A 15,043-nucleotide genomic window follows, 5' to 3' on the forward strand; every position below is an offset into this window, starting at 1 on the left:
TTTTAGCATCCTAGCAGGATGAGAGCTAGCATGGGTGTCTATGCAAGCTGGGAATCACACCTCCACTCCAACTCTAGACACATCGTGAGACGGACATTCTTTAAGGTAGCCTCCTGTTACATTACTGATAGCACATTACTGGGTAGAAGTGAGATAAATAATAAACCACCCTACTTTTGGGTAGCCATCTAGTTGAGCACAATTTCTCCATATGCCTGTCCATCTCTTGAAGTGACAGCTCTGTTTAATGAGTCACTGCTTCAGTGGGTAGACTGTGCCTAATGCTTTAGTATATGCATTCCTGAATCTGCATTTGGCTCATCAGCCCACAGGGAACACACATTTCACTAACAAGCTCTCAGAATAAAGGGCCTGGTTCTGAAAACAATTACTCACATTCTTAAATGTTAGCAGGATCAGGCCCTTAGCAAAAGAGTAATTTGCAAAGTGTGATATAATGGTGCACCCAATTTGAAATGAACCTGGCAGCGGTGATGACGCGCAGACTGAGCACTGGAACGCTGGTTGACAAGAAACTTTGGAAGAAGTGGATACAAACACATGTTGTAGCAATGTAGTCAGATTCTGCAAACGGCTTTGCATGGATGCCAGGGTCCATCTGTGCAGAGCAGCGTGTAGGAGTAAGCAGTCTTCACGCTAATTTTGTGTGACTTCCTGCTATGAATTTGGAAGTTGGGTTCAAATTCACTTTCCCTTGATAGGACCAGGTGGAGGTGATCTGTAATGATTTATGAATACTGTATGTGACCTGGACAGTGAATGTTTACTGTATGAATATGTTGCTTTAGTTTAAGAGCAGGCTGTTGGAGAAACAAGCGGGAACACAAGACAATGGCTCCAGTTAAGATACCTGGGGGCTCAAAGACAATGCCTGAGCCATTAACTGGGAAGATCACACTTCCTTGTCTCTAGCCAAGTTACACAGCTTGGTTTGCCAATGCTGAGAACCAACAGATCAAAAGGACCAGAAAGAGTTAAAAGGACTCTGGCCAGAGGTCAGGCTTTTGCAAAGGCATAGATTGACCCACAGACACCTGTTTGGGGGGCTGCCAAAGATACGCTTTCCTAGGCTTCAGGGGATAGTGAACCTTTAGCAAGACAGGCACGTGTAGCTCTTTTATTGTTTAAAACCCTCTTTCTCTTATATTCTGCTTTGTTCCTACTGTTTAGATTAAACAATACTTTGATTTCAGAAAGCTGCCTTGGGTCACTGTATTTACTGTTGGTCACAAGCTCGCAGAGTATCCACAGATACTCAACCCCATTCAGACCTGTTGGGGTAAGCACAGGCGACCCCCAGGGTGCTGTAGCGTGAAACCCAGTCTAAATGGGGAGAACTGTATGATTCCATCCCTGGGAGGTAATGGCACAAGACCTCATAATTGAGGGGTTTCACTCAGAGAAAACAGAGAAGGAGCCAGCAAGGCAGCTAGCCCTGTAACTTTGACAAGGGCTACCAGTGCTGGCAGCTCGTTAGTTGAGAATCTGGAAAATCTGGCTATCGGTAAATTATATGTATTTTCATTCTGTGCAGCAGTAGCATGGATCTATCCAATACACTAAATCTACCCAATCTACACCTGGTTCTTTGACTGAAGTGCCTATTGAATTCAGAGAGAAAGTTTGCATAACTGCAGGTTCTCTTGAAAAATCTAAAACTAAAAACATAGCAAAGATCCCTTCTCCATTATCTCATTGGGGGTGCCCCCTCCCCGCACACACATCTTGCAGAAAAGACTGTGGGGCTTCCCCCAAACCCAGAGGACCCCAGAGATCTATTTAAGCCCTGCACCAGCTCTAGCAGGTCCACTGTGACTGCGCTACCAAGGACATCCTGCCGCGGAAGTTGTTCCACAGAAAACATAATCCAGCCCCATCCTCATCTTCTTTTCTCTCTGAAATATTTCGCAGCAGACACACAAAAGGGAACATAGAAGGAAACTGAATGTGACTGAGAATGCAAAGCATCAACTTAGTGTGGCTATAGCACAGTACATCCAAAGTATTTCCAGGTTTCCCCTTTATCTCTGGAATAGGAAGATCTCCAATAGACAGCACCTATGGAAAAAACAAGGTCTGCCATACTTAAAGGCCGTGACTTACTGGGGACACTGCACTTCAATAGTGAAGTTAAACTAAGGACTCTATTCAGCTGAAAGTTTTGTGCACAATGTGACGGGGTGCACCAGGCCCGCACTGGGCTGCCAGGGTCGGACCAATCTTTGTGAGCCCCAGGAGGCCACGCCTCCTCTTCCCTACTGCACATGCTCCAAGTGGAGAACTCCGATAAAAGGAGGCAGCCCAGGCCAGTCGGAGGGGGTGGAGAGGGGGGAATGGAGAAGGAAGGGAGTACACCCTTGGCTCCTGCAGCGCCCCTGGTGGTAAAACCCGGGGACCTGGACTACCTGCCAGACGACCCGCCGGCTGCGGAGACCACCGTGGAAGCCGAGCTGCCGCCCGCTGAAACTATGCCCCAGCCCAGAGAGACATGAGGTCTATAGACGGCTTGTTCGCTTGCCTTGCCCCGCCCTGGGGTTGCAGTGTGCTTTGCCCTGCCCAGGGGGCTAATTCCCCGGACTGTTGGATTGTTTGCTTCCCCAGCCAGGAGGCTGTCGGGCTATAGACTACTTGCTTACTTTGCCCCACCCAAGGGCTGCAGCCTGCTTGCTGCTTGCCCTGACCCGGGGGCTAATTCCCCAGACTGTTTTCCACCCCAACCAGGGGGCTGCAGAGCTACACACTGTTGCTTACCTCACCCCGTGCCGGGGCTGCAGCCTGATTGCTGCCAATAACTATCGCCTGCCCCGCCAGGAGGCTACGGGACCACAGAGTGTTTGACTGTTTTGCCGCTCAGAATCCACAGATTGCCCGTTTAGGTGACCCCATCTGGGGGCCGGGCCACGCTTGGCAGAAATCACCCGCTTACCAGGGAAGCCCACGACCGAGTGGTGGAGTGGGCCACACCCATACCGGACTAACAGGGACGCCCCAACCAGCAAGGCCCCGCCCATCACATACAGCTCAAATGGTGGAAATCCTCAGTATACGCTTCCAAGCCTGCAGAACTTTCATAAGAAATTCCGCTGGAGTACTAAACCTTTCTGTTCTAGCCGGTTACACAGAGACCTCACACTCAGATACTGATGGGATTGAGGCCCCGATATTTATGCTTCTTCCAAAACCTGCACAAAACTAAGCTATGACTAAGAGGGCTGAAAAAAGTGACTTGAACAGCTGAGGAAGTTATATCAGCCAACATCCAGATTAGCAATGACTCATCCTCTTAATTATAGGTGCACAGATTCAAAACGGGCACTGGTTGGGGGATCTTGCATTTGCCCACCTCATTTGATGTTCATAAAAGGTCTGCTAGCTGCCTACATTCAAGTCTCTGCAGCTAGACGGCCTTCTGCCCATTCACCACCTGTTTGGGAAAGCTATTCCTCCGGTACTCAGCAAGATGGGTTAAAATGGACTAGCTGCATCATTTTTGGAAGCCATAGTATTTCTTCAGGAAGCTTTTCCACCATTGCTGTATTGTTGCCAGGTTTCTTTTTATGCGATGGCACCTGTTGATTGCTGCATGTGCTAAAAAGAATAACTGCATAGTGCAGGGGTCGGCAATGTTTGGCATGTGGCTCGCCAGGGTAAGCACCCTGGCGAGCCGCGTGCCAAACGTTGCCGACCCCTGGCATAGTGAGATTGCAAAGAAGGGGGCCAGATTCTGATCTCAGTTACACTAGCATAAAACTGGAGTAAGTCCACTGAAGTCAGTGGAGAATGAGATCAGAATCAGAGCCAGGAGTTTTGCATCATTAGCAGATTCCAACAAAACTGGGACATAGCAGAGAACCCAAGGACTGAAAGGAACAGCTGGATAAAGGAAATACATGTGATGCGACAATTTCTGGTTTCCTGGCCCCCTTGAGGTTGCCAAATTTGGCTGGATGTATTCCTGGAGGAATCCTCATGCATTTGCATTGCAAGAGGGGACCGGCACGTTGCTCACAGCCACTGCCAAAGTGACCCAGTGCCTCTCATCAGGCACAACAAAAAACGAAAGAAGCGGACACTGTTTTGAGGTGGTCACTTTGTTGAGAGCTGATGTAAAGAGCTGCACAAAGGAAGCCGAGTGTGGTGAACAACAACAAACTCTATAGCAGAGATCCCCAAACTGTGAGGAACATTCGGGGGGGGGGCACAGCAGGGCCCGGGCCAGTCTCCTCGGGGGACAGAATGCCATCCAGCCCTGCTCCGCTCCCAGCTCTGCTCCGGTCCTGCCCCCAGCCATGGCCCCACCCCCAGCCTCAGCCCCCAACCGTGGCCCAGCTGTGCCCCCACTCCCAGGCCCCATCTCTGGCCCTGCTCCTGGCCCCAGACCCACCTCCAGCCTCGGCCCCAGCCTTGGCCCCCTTAACCCTGTCTTCCCCCCTATCCCCCATGGGAGCCACAGCTCCACTCCCAGCCCCTTATTTGATAACTATTTAACATCTATACGGCCATAGAGCACTCTCATAGCAGGGAATCATTTGTCTCTTGAATTACACGTAGGCACCATTCAAGCTCTGGGGGTGATGCCCTTTAAAAGGTCCATGCAGAAAACTGCCCAACTCCGTCTTGTTCGTGACTCAGCTGCCCTGGGATCCAAGGCTCTGGGCTTCCGGAGCAGGGGGCTCTGTGTTCTATCCCCCGCTGTCCCTGTGGAGTTCTGACTACCCACAATATGGTGAGGGCTCTAGGGTAAAGATCGTGCAGTCCCAAGATTATAGCAGCCTCCACAGGGCCGGAGGAGGGCACGGTGTGTCAGACTGGCTCCACCAGCCTATCTAGTCTTCACCTCCTCCCCCTTTGCAGATTTTGAATGCTCAGAGAGGCCTCCAGGTGGGGGAGACAGCCACAGAGGAAATGGACTCAAGGGGAGGGAAACCCACAGTTCTGCAGGGGACAGTCCTGCCCACAGGATCTATTTTGGTTTCCCACAAGTTCTTCCACGGGCCAATTGAAATAATAAAAGCTACTCATTGTACGAAAAAAGCAAAATTCTTCTCCAGACTGAGTAAGTGTGGCTCGGAAGCTTGTCTCTCTCTCCAACAGAAGTTGGTCCAATAGAAGATATTACCTCACCCACCTTGTCTCTGTAAACTTCCCCCTTGTAAGTGGTAAAATGTTTTGAATACAAATGTTGATGCTTCCTCCTAATTTTGTTAGCAGGACACCGTGTTTCCCTAATCAAATTCATTTGCCTAATGTATATCTTATGCACCATAAAACTAGTTAAGAAGAACAAACACTTTATATCCCATTTACAGTGCTTTCCAAACGTCTGGGGCCACTTATATTTGACCTTTGCAAGACTTTGTGATGCCTGAGGCCAGATGCTTAAACATAATCACCTGCCTGCATTTTACATTCCCTTTCATCTTTTATTCCATGCTATAAATTCCCTGCACCCATTGGTAACAAACATCTGGCCCAGAACCCAGCAGCCAGTTTTCCCCACTCATAGAAGGAATCTATATTAAAAAGCAAGATTCATTATTTTCCAATGGTACTGAGCCTAAAACCACCACCTCAGAGGAGAAAGGTGTCATCTGGACTCTGTGAAATGAGCAATGCCCTTAGCTCTGTTCTTGGTGGGCAGTTTTCCACCAGGGGCAAATTGATTATAATTTTTTTATTGTGCTCTCATTCCCCCATTTGTCAGATTCACTCACCTGTTGCTGGATGTTTGACCACCTAGAAGTTGCCATAATAGAAATAAATAATAACGCTAATAATATTTAAGTGGAGTGATGGATATGATATAGTGGCTTTTTTATTCTACAAGCTCAGGCGACCAATCTTGCATCCCAAGAGCAGGGTCCACATTTCCCATTGACTTCAACTGAACTTCAGGGGCATTGCTAGGTGAGAAAGGAAAGCAGGATCAGGAGCACAGATTTGCATGCTCTGATCATAAGGCTTCATCTGCCAAGAAGAAGAAAGAAAAGAAGAAGAAATAATAATGGTAGATTTTAGCTCAATTTCTTCTCATCCATTCTTCTCTGTGTGCCTATCTCCTTGCTCTCATAGAACAGAACCTACGGCTGGATGATAAGATTGAAGGCAGTTCTCCTGTCATCGGAAGATATCTCAAAGTGAACAAGCAAGAGGGAGTTTCGTGTGGTTGTGACTTTTTCTATAATATTCAGCTAGTCTTTTGTCCGTGTGGCTAACTTCTTGGTTATGTTTTCCTGTAACAATACCCCACCAGCTGCATACTTTATCATGTGACATGAATAGCTTTTACTGAAATCCATATGTGTTTCTGTGAGTTGAAGAATCCTCTCCACCCATAGTTCAGTAAGTGCCCTTACACCTGTATTCCTGATATAAAAAGCTGTAAAGGGAATTTGGATTAGGCCATATATGACTGACTAAAGGCACTAGATCCCTAATGAGCAAGTTATCCAACAAATTAAATGGCCTATTTTTTTTACAGACAACTTGACCTCCTCCCTGGTCATCAGCAATATAGCATAACAATCTCACTTCACCCCCAGTCTCACTACTGCCCCTTACCTCATCATATAGACTTCATCCAGCAGCTGGCAGAGAAAACAGAAGGGCTGCAAGCTCTCAGTGTAGGCATGAAGGAACTGTGACTGAGTCTGGCCAGAGTGAGTTACCCTATCCTCCAGAGTGGTATGAGAGCCATGTATTCTGAGGAAACACGCAGCCTGACTTAACCTTTCCCTAAGAGCCAGACCTTTCTTCTGGGAAAGAGGGGAATCTTGGCACTGCCTAGCCAACCTAGTCTGTTTTTGGCTGAACAATGGCATTTTTTCCATGGCTGCACAAAACACTCTCTGAGTTCTATTTGGAGCCTCACTGAGAACATTTTTTTATTGTTATTTAATTTATTCTGGTTCAACAGTGAGAGTCTGACTCCAAGTGTGATTTTGTTCGCCAAGTCCTACGAAGTTGTCTTCCCATCCGGATGCTGCTAACCTGATCCATCGCCCTGTGCTTCTCTATAATGAATAATGCAGCAGGAGCTCCTAGTCATGTCTCGCAGGTCTTAGGACCATATGCAAGCTTGCATCATTGGATGGATTCTAAAGGTCACATCCCCATGGGGGCAAAGCCTCAGCTGCTGTGTATCATCATGACTACAATGGAACTACACCAATTTCCACCACTGGGGGATCTGGCCCATTACTTTGTTTTATACATTTGTTGATTGTAGAATTACACTGAGCCACGCATGTAGGAATGTGACTCTCCATGTTTAGGGATACTCAGCTAGAGTGATGAAACTGCCTCGTCTGACAGTTTTGAAGTCAATAGGAGTTTTGTGCCATGAAGACAGAAGGACCAAGCCCCACAGCTGTCCCACCGTTTTTATACACACTGTGAGTGGGGGAAACCGGACTCATTGTGGAATCGCATATCCCCAGGTTTTGTCCCATGACAAAATATGAAGAATATGGAATAAAATATTTTATTATGGGAAAGATCTTATACAAATGAGCCCAAGACAGTCTCTGGCTTTATCAAATATGTCTAAGACATGGTCTACACCTATTTTTTATGGTATAATTTTCTGTTTAGGGGGTGATTTTTCACTTTGGGGTTATGCTGGTGTAAATATTTATGTGCACGCAATTATACTGGTATAAAGGTGGCTTATACCGAGATAGCTGACTCCCTTTCCCATATGGGAATGACTATACTGATATAAGCATCTTTATATTGGTATAACTGCATGAATGGCACCAACTGGGGGCTTCCTGCTCCCCTCCCCCAAAGGTTTTTTGCAGTTTCTCAAAATTCCATAGGTTGCCGAGCCAGCAGAGGTCATAGGTGTGATTCCATATGTGACGGGTTGGATCACAGAAACTCCCTTGGGAGCTGCCACCCGATGTGCCAAGACTACCCCTGCTTCTGTTTTCCCTGCCAGCTCAGGACTCCAGCACCCTGTCTTGCTGAATTAGACACTCCAGTCCCCTTCAACACAGACCCAGGGTCTGAATCACTTGTCCCAAAGCTGCAAGTTTACCTAAAAACAGCTCACAGGAGTGTGCTTGTCTTTAGCACTCAGACAAATCCCAGATAAATCCGTTTTACCCTGCATAAAGCTTATGCAGGGCAAACTCATAAATTGTTCGCCCTCTATAACACTGATAGAGAGATATGCACAGTTGTTTGCTCCCCCAGGTATTAATACATACTCTGAGTACATTACTAAATAAAAAGTGATTTTATCAAATACAGACAGTAGGATTTAAGTGGTTCAAAGTAGTAACAGACAGAACAAAGTAAGTCACAAGTAAAATAAAATAAAATGCGCAAATCTATGTCTAATCAAACTAAATACAGATAAGTTCCTCACCAGTTCCAGAATGCTCCCTTTTACAGGCTAATCTTCTTTTAGCCTGGGTCCAGCAATCTCTCACAACCCCTGTAGTTACTGTCTTTTGTTTCAGTTTCCTTCAAGTATCCTGGGGGGGTGGAGAGGCTCCTTCTTTGGCCAGCTGAAGACCAAATGGAGGGGTCTCCCACGGGTTTAAATAGACTCTTGTGGGTGGGGACCCCCCTCCTCCCTCCTATGCAAAGTCCAGCTCCAAGATGGAGTTTTGGAGTCACCTGGGCAAGTCACATGCCCCTGCATGACTCAGTCTTTACAGGCCGACGCCATTGTCCACATGGTATCTTGCATGTCTCCAGGAAGACTTCTTATGTGGATTGGAGCATTCCAAGATGCATTGTTCTCCAAGTGTTTCCTGATCAGGTACTTAACCTGGCGAATTCCTTCCTAAAGAAGCTGACCAAATGCCTAACAAAGCTTACTTAGAAATCAAGCAAGCATACAGCCCATATTCTTAACCTCAAGTAGAAAATGATATATATGTACAAATAGGATGAATAGATATAGTAGACCATAACCTTTATGGAGATATGTTACATGGCACAGGCGCACAAAACATATTTCAGTTATATCATACATACATTTATAAACACCCCCCCATAAAGCCTTATGGGGTACGCTGTCACACCATACTCAATTACTATGGATGCTAACGAAATGGTGCAGAGTATCTCTCCAGCTGTGTGGTCGTAATGCCACTGAAATTTGATCCAGCCTCTCCTCTGTACAGACAGATGGATGTCTGGGCCAAATTTCCATGAATAATGATGTGATCTGGCACACGGAAACTGGCGGGAACCAGATTTTGCCCCCCTCCATCCCCGTCCCAGGAAATATCTGAATTGGCGCCTCTGAACTGCACCCCCACTAGGGGGATGGTAACACTTAAAATATACCGGTGAAGTTGCATTAATGCATGAACCCCCAGAGTATGAAAGGGTGGGATCTCCGGGAGTGACTAGGGCCAGCTTTCTCTCTGCCCTTGTTTCCCATCCCTTGTAGAGGCCAGCCACAAGTTGAGCACAAGAACTGCTTAACTATACCCCTAGAGCTACAGAGGTACAACTTTTGTGTGCAGATAAGCCCTAATTGAACAGAGCAAGTGGTTAACATAATCTCTGTTTTAATACTTTCTTAAATACCTAGCAGTTAAAGTCATACAGTTCAGAACTCTGCTGAGAAGTAAAGACAGTTAAACTAAAGATTTCAACAAATCATAAAGAAGGGTTAGAGGAGATTCCTTTTAGACTTCTAATTATTGCCAGGGTCTCTCTTTGCTAAGGATTTGTGCCTGATTCCGATAATTACATCACAGGCTGCCAAAATCTTTTAGACGGATTGTGGGAGCCATAAACCCGCTGTGAACTACTTCGTTAAACTAGAGGTTCTTCAGCAAGTCAAAGCTCCTTTTTTTTTTTGAATGGGTTGTTTAAATCCAAGCGTAAAAGTGAACTTGACAAAACATAGCAACGGGGAACAAAGCTGCACCAGCTAGTGGGTTCATATTGAGTCTACAGCAGAATTAAAGCAGCAGTTTCCAAGACAGGAAGAAAGTGGAAACACTGTCCCTGAGTGAAACCTCTCAGAGGACAATTTGTCCCTCCCTGCCCCAGCCAGGGTGAATCTGCCCGAGTGGTTCCCTTCCATCCCTGACTTCTGGGATTCTAAAATAGATTAGCATCAAGGGGCTGCGTCCTCTGAGCCCTCGGTGGATTTTCTGGCTCTTCTAGAACTTATTGCAAAGAATGGAAGCCATGCCATATGAGAAGTGAGCTGGGACTGGTGTGAGGAATTCGCAGCTGATAGAGAGTATAACTGATTAAGGGCATGGCTACACTTTCAGATGTAGAGCGCCGGGAGTTAAACTAGCCCTCGGAGACCGCAGCAGGGAAAACGCTGCCATGTGTTCACACTGTCAGCTGCAAGCGCAGGGGCGTGGCTACATTAGCAGCTCTTGCAATGCCACAGAGAGCAGTGCATTGTGGTAGCAATCCCAGTGTGCAAGTGGCTGCAGCGTGCTTTTCAAATCGGGGGGGTGGAGTGTGATAGGGAGCGTGTTGTGTGTATGTGGGGGGAGAGACTGTGTTTTGGGGGGCAGAGAGTGTGTCAGCATGCTGTCTTGTAAGTTCAGACAGCGGCAGAGGGAAGGGGGAAACCCCGACATCAGCCCCCACCCCCACCTCTCTCTCTCTCACACACACGCACAAACGTCTGCCTCTGCAGCAGGAGCATTCCACAGTGATGGTTGCTTTGTGTCCCGGAGCAGATAAGCATGCCGGCTGTCAGAAACGGAGCTTTGAGAGGGGATATCCGCATGCCTGCAGCCCAGTTCAAAACAATGAGAAGAGTGGCCACTTGACTTCAAGGGATTATGGGACGTTTCTGGGGGCCAATCACAGCACAGTAATGCAACACGTCATCCACGCTGACACGCAGGCATTTCAGCCAGGAAGCAGCAAGCTTTATGCTTCTCATGGAGGTGGATTATCAGGAGCGCTCCAGCTGCCGAGTCCAGGCGCTCTAAGTGCCTTGCCAGTGTGGACACCTCAGGAGTTTAGGATGCCCGGGGCTGATTTAATGTGCACTAGGCCAGCGTTTAACAATTTGGTTAAGTGGCTAAGGCATGCGGGGAGGAGTCAGGAATCTGAGCTCCATGCCCAGTTCTGCTACTAACTTATCCTGTGACATTCAGCAAGTCGCTTTAAATAAAAGCCAAAGAAACCCCCTCTTTGACTCAGTTTTCCCATCTGTAAAGTGGGGTTAATAATGCTCCCACAGCTTTGTAAGGTGCTTTGGAAATTTAGGATGAAAACTACCAAGTAGATAAGTGCTAAGATTTCTTAGAACTCATGTGTTGGCTAGTGAAATGAGGGCTTTAAGTTGAGCCCTTAATCACCTCCTAGATATTTAGTAATGCAAGGGAATTCTTACTTCCCCAGTGTGCAATCTATAAACTGTAGCACAAGTGCCCTTATTTCTAGTGGGTATGTGTCAAAGCTGCATATCTGTCAAGAAAAGGGCCAGCAAATGATTGATACCCTGACCATTAATCTCTAGAATTAGTAGCTCCAAATCCGGCATGTGCGTGTATTCAACAAAAAAATGAACTCCGGGAGATTTATAGTGAATAACTGTCATTTAATGCAGATTTGGTTTCAGAGATGAAGAGAAATATCTACACAAGCATGTAGATGAAGTGGGAAAACTTTAATAAAAATCACTTGTTTCTTTAAAGCATTCGGTCCTGTCATTTATCACCCAACACACAATAGGCAGAATACTCAGATGTTAGCAATTGTGTATGATCAAAGCTTTATCAAAGTGTTCTTTATTATTAACAGCAACAAAAGGAGGAACCGCATTCTAAAAAGAATGAAAACAGTTTGAGGCATATAATCATGTCAGCTGAAGACAGATCTTGCTATTCAAGCTTTCCAAGCAACTTTGATGCTCACCCTAACAGTGATCCTGGAGCTGACGTGAAGGCTTGCCTCTTCCTCCTCCTCCTCCCTTGAACAGCTCCACCCAGCATTTACATCTCCGTCAATTGGTTTTCTTTTCTTTTTTTTTTTCTTTTCTTTTTCTAAACTATTTACAGTCTTGTTCTCGGTCTCTTTCTGTCTGTGTCTTGGCTTCCTCAGTCCATTTAATTAAAATGAAAAAAATTTCCCTTGGTAAAAAACAAACAAACAAACAAAAAACAGAATCTAAATCCAGCCACAAGCAGATGACTGATTTGATTTATATGAGGGATGAATTTGTCTTTAGAGGTACTAAAATATCTGAGCCATCATGGCACTACTCCAGGTTTATGCTGGTGATTAATTTCACTTGAAATTTAGGATTGATTCAGGGGTAGAGGTGAAGGTGATTTGTAAAGAGACATAAGATGATGGGCTCTAACTTTGGTATTGGAACCACCCAGGATGGGACTAAATTTCCCAGGGAAGGAAATAGGTCAGTTCAAGGCTCTCACTGACTATAAAGACATGGAGTATGGGCCTGATGCCTTTGTCATCAGTGGGGTAACTGAAAGTAACCTGCTAGACTGAACCACAGGCGTGAGATGGGCCTTATTAAACACAGAGGAAGCAGTGAAGGCTTTTGTGGCAAATAGCCTCCTTCAAGGAGAACCAATCTGGCCAGTCCTTAGGTGCTCAGCACAACCTAGAAGGTGGTGGTAATGCCTCTGCTTCCCAAAGTGAAGGAAGAGCTCTCTAGAATGGTCTAACAGAGCACATTGGAGAGACAAGGGGCATGAGACAATATCTTTTATTGGACTAACTTCTGTTGGTGAGAGAGACAAGCTTCCGAGCTACACAAGCTTGTGTCTCTCACCAGCAGAAGTTGGTCCAATAAAAGACATGACCTCACCCACCTTGTCTCTCTAATATCCTGGAACCAACCCAGCTACAACAACACTGTACATCCAGACCTGCGTAGCCCTAAAGACTCAAGAGAGCAGTAAGACAGAGCCTTCCATGAACCATGGAAAAGAAGGGCCTAGATCCTCGGCTGTGGCTAAGATGCATACCTCACAACTCGGGAGGTGGGAGAACAGGGGTTAAGGCAGCTTTGCATTCTCATGATCATAGGCCAACAGCAGGCCCAGCCAGAACTGCCAACAGGGGGCTAATTGCCCAGGGGCCCAGGCGATTTAAAAGGGCCTGGGAGGGCCGCATGCTCCTAAGTGCATTCAACCGCTCCGGGCCCCATGCTTTGAGGGGCCCTGTGGGCCAGTGCGATTGGCCAGCGCTGTCGGTCCCGGAAGTGAAGGATTCCTCACTTCTGCCCCGGGCCCCGCACTCCCCCTAGGGACGGCCCTGTCCCCAGAGCCAGGAATTGCTGTTGGCGGGCCTGTGCCCAGCATAAGCTAAGGTAGGCCTGGAAGTGACACAATAGGAACGGGCCTGTTTCTAGGAGCAGCAAGATACTGGGGATTCATTTCAGAATACTTTTCAAGACTCTTGGACAGAGAAGGAGCATGTCTCCCGAGCTGCTGGGAGGGGAGCTGCTCCATGGGGTCCCATTGTCACTATCTACAACCAGGGAGGCCGGCTCACAGTGTCCACTGCCAGCATTCTGCTTTCCATCTCTGGAGATAGACCGGTGCTAAAGGAATAACGTCTCCTCCCCTGGGCCACTCACCCATTCACCCTGGCCTCTGTAGGCAGGTGGTTAAGGTCATTCTCCTGAGGAGAGGGGTCACAGGAGGTCCGTCCCCCCTCTGGCTGAAAACTCCATGGTTTCACTTTCATTTTCCAACCATGGTCACAGAGCAGGCAAAACAAGTGTCCTGCTAATCAGCAGGTCACGGTGGTGCAGGAGCAGCACAGATCAGGCAGGCTTATCATGGGGAGTACACACTGGCCCCATCAGTGCCCTTTGTAACTCCTGCTCCACTGAATTCACTGGAGATTTTGCCTGGGTTAAGACTGAGTTCAGAATTTGTCCCGAAGGGGCAGAGCCAGGCAGGGCCCAGGCCTAGAATCTCAGCTGGGTTCTGGGAAGATCTGCAGAGGGAAGAGTGAGTCCTCCCATCAAAGCCAAGCTATGGCAGTAGAACTGTTCCACCAAGGCCGTAGCCTAATGGCCTGATTAGACTCTGTGATGCTAACTCACTCACTCCAAGGTGGGGGAGGAGTTATACAGTATGGGATCCTCTGCCCAGGCCTCACCTCCAAATACTGCCTGGACACTGCTGTGCAGGGACCCCCTGCAGATCTGTGCTGCACAAAGTGCAGGGTTCCACGTAGCCCTGACAGCTCCCTCAAATCCTGTCCCCACACCTGGGGCAATGGAATTGCCCTTGTTCTATGCTTGTTGGGAGTGTGGGGAGCAGGACTGGCCCCTAAGTGCATGGACTGACAAACACTTGAAATCATTTTAACGTTCCATAATTATTGTGTTGCACCCAAACCACAGAGAGCATAAAACATAGATTTCCACTGGCATTTGTGAATCCAAGCTTCAGATGTGGGTGCCTCAGGATTGGGGCCTAAATTTAGGTATCAGCAGCTACCTGCTTCTCTAGAGGCACCTAGGATTGGATTTAAGTGGCTAAAACAGGAATGTAGGTGCCTAAATAGTGATTTCTGCAATCAAGTTTGAAAATAGGGCCCAAGATAACAGTCTCAAATCCAGTCCCTGCTCAATTCCACCCATTGTATGGCACTGTAAGCCAGCCATTCATACCATATTCCTTAAATCAACTCCCTTCCCCGGGCACAGCATTTCCAACTCGTTCCCAGCGCTTGCAGGCTCCTCTTCCCCCAGTGGCCCCCTCTTCCCCTAATTTAACTCAACCTTCAAATGAAAGCTAAAGTCAACTTGTTTTAATGACCACATCCGTTTGTTTATCGTGTTTTTAAATAATTTCCTTCTGGAAACGAAGCCTCCCTCAGAGAATAAACCACCTTGTAGAAATAGGGTACAACCCCACAAATCAGGGCATCTACTTGGGGGTGGGGGAGGGTACACAATGAGAGTACTTGTTTTCTTGGAAAGTTTGCAGCTAGAAACTGCTCGGGGCACTCCTCCAAGACCTTTCTTTCCCCCTGTAGCAGCTGCCATTTGATCCCATGCTTTGGCTTTGAATGGAGTGCCCTGAGA

This window comes from Terrapene carolina, unplaced genomic scaffold, assembly GCF_002925995.2.
Source record: "Terrapene carolina triunguis isolate 2854851 unplaced genomic scaffold, T_m_triunguis-2.0 Scaffold33891, whole genome shotgun sequence".
Classification (NCBI taxonomy): domain Eukaryota; kingdom Metazoa; phylum Chordata; order Testudines; family Emydidae; genus Terrapene; species Terrapene triunguis.